Here is a 10,046-nt window from a genome sequence, read left to right on the forward strand (position 1 = left end):
GCTAAAGGAAGTGAGTAGGTAGACCATACACTCGCTCCTCACAGGGAGTCTCTAATGACAACTGAGCACACATGACCACATGGCCATCCTTGGAAACATCTCCCGAATGACAGGAAATCAGAGACAAAGTTCCTCCTTTGGGAGAGACCCCCCAGGACTGATCTCCAATGCCTTGGATACCCCAAATTCTTTCTGTATGACAAAAGTGGAGGTGTCCCTGAAGTCTGCCCGGAAACCAGTGGGCTAAAAGCCCTGGAGATGTGGATCAGTTGCCTATAATGCACAAAGCCTTGGGTTCACGGTCATCCAGTGTGGTGGCACACAGCAGAAATTCCAGTTCTTTCTGGGGGCAGAAACAGGAGGATCAGAAAGTCAAGGTCGTACTCAGCTATAGTGAGTTTGAGGCTAACCTAGGATATATTAAATGATTTAATAAAAACTCATATATGCTAGATATAATGTTAAAATCCTGCAATCTACATTTAGGAGTTGAAGGGAGGAGAATCCGTAGTTCAAGGCCAACCTCAGCCACACGTGAGTTTGAAGCCCCTCCATGAACTATGTAAGCCCTACCTTAAACCACACACACAAGAAACTGAGACCTGCCTGCAAGCACAGGTGACCTTAAGCATGGACCCTACCCTAGGCAAACCAGGTAAGTGTAATACCTGCAGTAGTAAGTCCAAGTCACCAATAGTGCTTTGGGGTCACATTAAGAAATCAAAGCACGTCCCCCAGTGTCATTTAATCAAGAGTGAGTAGATTTGAACTCTCTGCTTCGGGCTCCCCGGGACTTACATCCTGTCTGTCTGTTGTATGAGTCTCGATCGGTGCCTGCCTGAAAGCTGTCTTGTGAACCTGGCCCTCGTCTTTCTCTGAGTATATCTGTGTGTCTTTAAGGGAGGGCTTTGCCCTCTCCTTCATTGAACAGTGCAGAAGCTGTTTGATGGGGTAAGGAATGGGACACTTTAAAGAAATCTTGAACAGAGTTTTATAAGGGATTAAGTCACTGGCTCCAACTGAGACCAACTGACCCAGACAGCAAGCACTACTACAAACATTACTGTTTATCAACCAATATCCATTCGACGCAATCAACATTTATGGGTATTTTTATAAGATTGCTGATGTTCCCAACAAATGATTATAGTAATACGCACGCACTACTCTTGGATCAGGGGCATGAAAAAGTACTTAGTTAAGATTACAGCTATGCATTGGTTTAGGTTGCAAAGGTGGATTACATGGGAAATCCGAGGCAAGTAATATCGACTGTTACATGGTTCTCTTGAGGGCAGGTTAAGCAGACAGGCTGAGTACACACAGGGACAGCGCTCTTAAGTGAGCTCTAGATGTGAGATCCAGCAAAAGTCCCAGTTTCTTAGACATTTTCAGCACAATGCATTGCCACAGCCACAGCTCCGCCCCAACAGGGCCTGATGAGAGACCCTGAGCCGAAACCAGCCAGGCAAGCTGCTCCAGATTTCTGACCACAGACGCTCCGGAACGGTGTCTGCGGCTTAGCTGTTACATGAATGGACGTTGTTACACAGCATCTAAGGACTCATGCATGCTTTACACCAACTCCATCCTCACCACGACTGCATGAGGAGAGATGACTGCTGAGTGAGGCTGAAACTTGAACTCAGCACTCTGCAAGAGCAGCCGGTGCTCTTAACTGCCGTCTTTCTAGCCCAAATGTGTTTGGCTTTGACTCACAGTGTGAGGATACAGTCAGTCATGGGGGAGAAGGCTTGGCCTCCAGAGTGTGAGGCTGCCAGTCCCATTGCGTCCCCAGTTAGGAATCAGAGAGAACTAAGTGCTGCTTCTTGGCTCACTTCCTCTTTTTTTTTTTTTTGTTTTTTTGTTTTTTTGTTTTTTCGAGACAGGGTTTCTCTGTAGCTTTTAGAGGTTGTCCTGGAACTAGCTCTTGTAGACCAGGCTGGCCTCGAACTCACAGAGATTCACCTACCTCTGCCTCCTAAGTGCTGTGATTAAAGGCGTGCGCCACCACTGCCCCGTCACTTCCTCTTTTTTATTCCGTTCTGGAGCCTGGCTCATGGGGCGCTGCTTCCCACATTCTGGGCAGGTCGTCCCTGTCCTTCAGAGACATGTGTTTCATTGAGGACTAATTGTCATGGTTGCCTAGTCCTGCCGTCCTCCACATGGGTATCCTTCAAGTGAACCCTGAGTGACAATTCTTTTTTCTTTTATTGGGGTGCTATGTTATTGGGGTGTGTGTTTCCTTTTATTTAATTTTTTATTAATGTGTCCTCACCAACTTCCATGGGCTTCATATATTTTTTTACACTTTATTTATTTATTGTGTGTGTCCACACACGTGTGGGCTTGCACACCACAGCAGACATGTGGAGATCAGGACAGCTTGAGGGAGTCGGTTCTCCCCTCCTACCACCTAAGTCCCAGACATTGAACTCAGATCATCAAACTTAGCAGCAGATGTCTTCATCCACAGAACCATCTTGTCTTGCTAGCCCAAGAAGTCTCAAACCTAGAAAGACATATGGTTCCCACAGGGTGGGGGTTGGGTGAAGTTAAGAGACAGTTGAGAGATACTAATTACATAGCAGGCGCCAAATGAACCCTCTCCTCCCCAAAGGCATGGTAGGTGATTCGGAATGGTAAGGGAGACCCCTAGACTCGGTACACCAGCCCTTGTGCCCGCGGCTCCACAGCCAATTAGAACATCAGCCACCCAGCCAAACTGGATTCTTCTCTCCAAAATAAGCCATCGACGGCATCTTTCCACTGCAAATGCTTGTTTTAAAATACGGGGGAAACGCTGACTGGATAAAGATCTCTGTCAGACTGCGGGCTTTAAAAAAGCATTTAATTCAAGCTGGCATCCCAGACGGAATGCAAATCTGCCGCAGAGCAAAGCTGGTGGGCAAGTAGGAGACGCTGCAGCCCAAGTATCTAGTCCAAGTGCATCACACGACCGATCCATCAACCAGAAATAAAAAATAGAACACAACAGATGTACTTCAGCAAGGAAGAAAGGAACAGCAGGCGAGCCTGTCTCGCTCCTTCCTCTGGTCTGCATAAATAAGTCTGCTTTGCTGGCTCTTCTGCAGAAGCCCCATTACAAGAGATGTCTGTCACCTGCTTCTTCACTTCTCTCTGAGACGCTATCATTGCTAACCTAGTCTCTCAAGTTCTTTCAAATCATCAGTAAATAATTGAATGCAAAAAAAAAAAAAAACCCTCAGCAAAAGATGATAATGAAATATCTGAGAATGTCCGGTGTGTGGCATCGTCATCTGGCCTTGCAGTTTTGAAACAAAGCGACAACAAAATGCATGAGGTGATCCCTGCCACAGCTTCACTGAGGTTTAAACTGTGTTGGAAGATGCACCCAGAAGCCTCGATCTAAGGCACTGCCATAGGTTAAACATGGTTCAAAGTCTGGCCACCATGGGGGTGTATCCATGTCCTCCTGTTGAATCATGATAGGTAGGCCAAAGAAGAGAGGTAGAAATAGTGATGTCCCAACTATCAGGCAGAGCCTTGGGAGATTGGCAGTTCCTGCTGTCTAGGCACCCAAGGCTACCCTGGGAGGAAGCCCCATGGAGACAGAGGCTCACAAGAACAGGAGTGAGGCACCTGACCGAGCTGCCAGCCAGCTCCACAGCAGGCCTATGAGTGAGCTACATGGAAACAGGTTCTCTGGCTCACTTGACTATCCCTAGTGCAGCGTTTGGCAAACCTCTACTTCCAAAAATATTTACCTTACAGTTCATAACACTAGCAAAATTACAGTTATGAAGTAGCAACAAAATAACTTTATGGTTGGGGGTCATCACGACATGAGGAACTGTGTTAAAGGATCCCAGCAGTAGGAAGGTTGAGAACCGCTGATCTAGTAGGTACCATGTGGAACAGAGAGTCCCTGCAATTACCAAGTACTACCCAAATTTCAGCCTCTCCATCTCTGTCTCCCTCCTCTCGCTCCCCACCCCCGTGTGTGTGTGTGTCTCCTGTAATCTCAGCAACTGGAAGACTGAGCATAAAGATCACAAGTTCGAGGCTATCCTGGACTAGAGAGCAAGACCCTTTCTCAAAAAGATTTATAAAATTAATGGTAAAAATAAGGGCTAGGGATGTGACTTAGTTCATAAGAATGCCGGCTTGAGGTGCAGGAGATCCCAGCCCCACACAAGCCAGGCTTGTTGGGACCGGAAGTTCAAAGTCATCCTCCACTATACAGCCTATCTGAAGCCAGCATGGGCCACATGAGACTCTGCCTCAAAGTTAATTCCTAAATAAAGATAAAAAGCCTCATTTCACTCTTGGTAGGTTCTCTGCCTTCCTTACTGTGAGATAGACACTGCTCACCACACCTTAGACTCCAAAATAGAAGCCAAATGACCTTATTGGCCAGCAGTTCCTTTGAACAGAATGTCAGTCATCTCTACAGAAAGGAAGCTGGTCCCTTGAGGAAAATAAAACAAAACAAAACAAAAAACCACTTCTTTTTTGAGACAGGGTTTTGCTATATGCCACAGGCTGGTCTTATTTCAATCCTTCTGCCTCCACCTCCTGAGTGCTAGGCTGATGTATACTAACTTGCCCGTCTGCCATGTTACCTCTTATTTTAGATAGTTAAAGATGCATAGAGCTGGACTGTTAGGCATAACCTTCGGGGGATATCTGAGTTTGAGTTCCCATTCTGACACTGGGCTCTCCCAGCCTTCAGTTTCGTTCCTCTGTAAAATGTTACTGACCACAGCACCTCACTTCCTCTGAGATATGATGAGTTAAGCTGGGGGTAGCGGCACACATCTGTAATCTCCATACTCGGGGGACAGAGGCAGAAGGATCCTGTCCCAAACAAAACAACAAGAATTAAACCAGGCGATGCCTGGACAGGAAGCCAGAGGTGAGAACCACGGACTGCCCCCTCGTTGTTCAAAGCTTGCCGAGATGGCCCGAGTCTCTTCCTAAGGCAGAGGGAGAGAAGAGCCCTGGGTGGAAGTGGTTCCCATTCTCCAGCACAGCCCTCCTCTGCCTGCAGCTGCCTCCTGTTGAAGGACCAGCGAGGAGGAGCAAGCTCGGCAAGATTTGGCAAAGAGGAAGGAGCCTGCATCCTCTTCTCACAGCTGCAGGCTTGCCTACCCCAGGAACACACCAGCAGCCTGAACCTGGAATGATCCTGCTGCCCAGGCCACCTCTGCCATGCACGGTACTGGACAGGACATGGTGCAATAGCTGGAAACAGGATAGTACGGGAGACACAACTGGCATGAGACTGGCTTAGGTTGTTGTGCAATGGCGCCAGTAACATCAAAGGTTACCAACAACATGGAAACTGAGCCAGGAGAGGCACTCATCTTTGATTCCTTCACTCTAGAGGCAAATGGATCTCTGTGAGTTCAAGACCAGTCTTAACTACATAGAGAGTTCCAGGCCAGCAAAAACTACATAGTGAGACCTCTGTCTCAAAAAACAAAGTAAAAGGGCTGAAGAGATGGCTCAGAGGTTAAGAGCACTGCCTGCTCTTCCAAAGGTCCTGAGTTCAATTCCCAGCAACCACATGACGGCTCACAACCATCTGTGATGATATCTGGTGTCCTCTTCTGTCCTGCAGGCATACACACAGACAGAATATTGTATACATAATAAATAAATAAATAAATATTTTTAAAAAAAAAAACAAAGTAAAAGACAAAAACCAAATGTCCTCTAGGGGTACCCCTGTGGGTGTGGCCCTGCCTCCCCATACTTTTGTTTGCTTATTTCATTTTCTGAAGGTGCCTCCTTCATACTCTGACATCTCCAGTGTCCCAATCCCTGAACTGCGACTGTCCTGCAGCCCTGTCCTCCGCAGTCCAGCCCTGCAGGGTTTAAGGAGCCTGCGCCCTGGACTGCCAGCTTTTCCAAGTGGAAACTGTACCACAGCGCCATCGTGTGGAAGTTTTGCTTAGGGCATGCTGCCAAGCACCCTCCCTGGCTTGGACTCAGATGACCTGTGCTAGTTGGCTGGCAATTCTCTGGGGGTTGGGAGAGGAGGCAGCACCCTAGAGCCAAGGCAGATTCTTCTGGCGGTGGAAAAGCCCCATTAAGATGCCACCCCCTGTTCACTGCACGTCCCAAGAAGCCTCTTGATTTCCATGTGCCTCCGTGTCTTCCTCTAAGATGAAGGCTGTGGCTTCAAATGTTCCTGCTTCAGAGAGTGAGTGGCAGGATGTGATGTGTTAAACGTGCAAGAGTCTGACAACAATGCTAGCCATTTATATGGGAACAGTTCAGCATATTCGCACATTTCAAACCCTTTGACCGAACCCGCAGTAAAAGAAGCACTTAAAGGCTGTTAACTGGCCAGGAGGTGGTGGCACTTGCCTTTAATCCTAGCACTCAGGAGGAAGAGGTGGTGGATCTGGAGTTCAAGGCCAGCCTGGTCTGCAGAGTGAGTTCCAGGACAGCCAAGGCTACACAGAGAAACCCTGTCTAGAAAACAAAACAAGACAAGACAAAATCAAAACACCAAGGCTGTCGCCTCAGCATTCAGGAGGCTAAGTTCACAAGACCTGAGAAGAGTCTTTTTGGCCACACAGTGGTGTACACACATACAAATGCTGCACAAAGCACCGATGCTGACACCTGGAATGTTCTGGCATTTTCAACTCTACTTTGTTTGTTGTTTTATTTCGTATGAGACAAGGTCTCCTTGGGTAGCCCAGATTGGCCATGAACTTGATAGGACTCAACACTTTCTTCTGACCCCTGCAGGCATCAGGCAGACATGTAATGCCCATACAGTCATGCAGGCTAAACACTCATACATATAAATAGACAGAAAACCTAAAAAAAGTTTTTAAACTGACCACAGTGTTGTTTGCACCAATGCTCATAATTCATAACCTGAAAGCCGTGGCTACCTATCCTGACTCTCTTCCTTCTGCTTCAGGCTTGTACCCTGAATCTGACTGGAAGATGCACCAGTTCCAGGTACCTACCACTGAGTACCTGAGGGGCTGGTTGGCAACCTGCTGGGAGCTCAGCCTGTGTCAAGGGTAGTCTACCTGCTGGAGGAAAGGGAACTAATGTCATGCCAGCACCCATATCCTGTCCTTCCCACAGGTTTTTCGGCACAGGATTTCTCTGTGTAGTCCTAGCTGTCCTGGAACTCGCTCTGTAGACCAGGCTGATCTCAAACTCAGAGGCCCACCTGCCTTCACCTCCCAAGTGCTCAGATTAAAGGCATGGGCCGCCACCACCCCGCTCACAACCTCTCTTTGCTCTCATTTCTCAGATGAGAAGCCTGGGCCATAGAGGTCAGGTGATTAGAGAATAGGCATGAACAGGACTGGACCTGCTTTAGAATTCAGAATGCAAATCAAGCAAGGAAATTGGCTCTCAAGAAACTGCTCTGAAAATGCTGAATAGGATGGGTAGGTGGCTGGGGAAGAGAAAGTGCTAGAGACAGAGAAAAGCAGATATGGAAGTAGGTGGGGCAAGAACGCCTCTGCCAGATGGTGCCTGGCATTATCAGCAACAGCTGCAGCAAGAGAGGCTGACCTCAGGAGCCCGGGAGAGGGGGGAGTCTGGGTATCCCCCCTGCCATGGTTGTCATCCTGAATGAGGACAGACATTAAGACAAGAGATCAGACAAGGCAGAGCGACCACTTATGGGGTCTGCCCATACCTGACCTAGTCTTCTACCTATGGTGGGCAAAAGACTCTACTAAGTGGAAGATTGGCATAAGAGTGGCTGCCTAGGGCAAGGAGACTTGTTTCCCTCAGTCTACCTATCCTAGAGGCAAAGCCGTGCCCGGCACTGGGACTGCCAACTGGACAGAGGACAAATAATAGCAGGCTGTGGCCAAAATGAGCGGGATGAGAGCATGATGGCGGCTTTGGAACGGTACAATGGAGCCATGGAATGTGGCGAGGAAAATGGATTTGAAGTTAGAAGACTCAATTTGGGTCCCTGCTGCATGTAGTGTAACGCCTGCACTACAGGACGGTTTGTGAGTCAGGCGAGGGGCTGGAGATTGAAACACAGAGAGAGAGACAGACAGACAGACAGACAGACAGACAGACACGGGTCATCCTTGAAACAAGAATGCCCCTTTTATTGTGTTCCAGGGCAGCTTATATAGGGCTCTCCTTGACTAATGGCCATGCCCTAGCTCTTGAGATTTTTTCAGCTGCAAGTCCACCAGAAACTACTCCCCTGCCATCAGGAACTCTTGAGGGTCTCATGGCCAGAGCAGCTGCAAGCACAGGAAAACAAACTGTTTACTCTGGCAAGCAAGGGGTCATAGAAAATTCAGGGTCTGAAGGTCTGTAGTCCCAAACAGTTGCACCTCCTAGAGTCACTGGGGACCTCCTATGATGTCAGAATCTGAGGCAAGTAATGGAGACAGACCCTGATGTGTAAGGGGCACAGAGGTTCTTGAACACACAGATAATCACTGTGGGAACCAGGAACGTTAACTTGGGGTTGTCTCTTCAAAGGGAAAGATGTATAGCCTCTTCTCCACCTAGAAGGCTGGAGTGGAGGTGGCTAATAACCTGGTGACCTCTGTGCTACCTGTATGACCGAGACCACACCAGATCCTCCCCTAGACCCTTAAGATGTCCCACGTAGTCAATCTAAGAACCTATCTTTATGGAAGAGGTCACATGTAGTTTACAAAGAGTTTGGGTGTAGTCATGTCTTATGCTTTATTGTAAACATGGAACTGAGTTCATTGTCACCAGGGAACTTTTTTCCAAATTGTGCTGTGCTTAAATTTGCCTAAAATAAACCACCTGGTGTGAGACTCTCAAAGTTTGAACCAACACCAGCTACTGAAACATGCTGAACTGGGCTCCCTTCTTGCCTCACGCAGATAACAAGTCACTACTCTGTTGGCTGTAGTGTTTGCGGAGACATCCCACCACACACACACACACTGCAGAGTGGGCTGAAATGGCGTGGCAGCCAATTTGCCCACTTCTGCGTGGAGACATCACATAACTCTTCGACAGAAACCATTTGCTGAGCTGGGCAGTGGTGGTGCACGCCTTTAATCCCAGCACTCGGGAGAAAAATCCTGTCTATTTTTTTCTTTTCCGAGACAGAGTTTTCCAGTAGCTTTGGTTCCTGTCCTGGAACTAACTCTTGTAGCCCAGGCTGGCCTCGAACTCCCAGAAATCTGCCTTCCTCTACCCCCGAGTGCTGGGATTAAAGTCATGCGCAACCACTGCCCTACAAAAAAAAATCCTGTCTTAAAAAAAAAAACTGTTGAGATGTGCAGAGATTCTCAATTTAGTAAGAATATACTGAACGGTAAGCATCTACTGGCCTCCCTGGGTCGGGTACTGTGCCAGGTTGGCACTACGTATATGCAGATGAGATACGACCACAAATTTCTCCTCTCAGAAAGCACAGACCTGGTGGAATAGACACTGTAATATGTTATGAAGAGTTACAAAGCAAGCACTAGAGAGAAGGAAGCAAAACTATTCAGAGAAGACATGATGGCAGGTGTTCTGACTACTGAGAGACAAAGTTCAAAGTAAGCAAAGGTGTGGAAGACAATATGAGCAGCAGTGTGCTCCCAAGAACCTTATGGGGCTGGCATACTTAAGATCGGAGGAAACGCTGAAGGGTGACCCCAGACTCAAATAGTATGTAAGAGCAACGAGCATTTATTATACCAGCATATGTGGGGCCGTTCACCTATACAAAATGGTGACGACCCAAGAGGAGCATGCAGGCTCCTTTTACGCACAGCTAAGGGGCGTTTTAGGGACAGTGAGGTCACGTCATACATAATTGATTAAGCAAGCAGCAGTTATACTACCCTGAATTCAAGGTATTGAATATTACCTTGAATATTATACTACCTCTTGGAGGAGGGACCGGAAGAAGGGTGGGACCAGTGAGGGGCGGGTGAGGACGGGGAGGAAGGAGTGGCTTTGGAACAAATCTCGCGGCCTTAATAACCTGGTGACCTCTGTGCTACCTGTATGACCGAGACCACACCAGATCCTCCCCTAGACCCTTAAGATGTCCCACGTAGTCAATCTAAGAA

This window comes from Microtus ochrogaster, chromosome 15 (assembly GCF_000317375.1).
Source record: "Microtus ochrogaster isolate Prairie Vole_2 chromosome 15, MicOch1.0, whole genome shotgun sequence".
Classification (NCBI taxonomy): Eukaryota; Metazoa; Chordata; class Mammalia; order Rodentia; family Cricetidae; genus Microtus; species Microtus ochrogaster.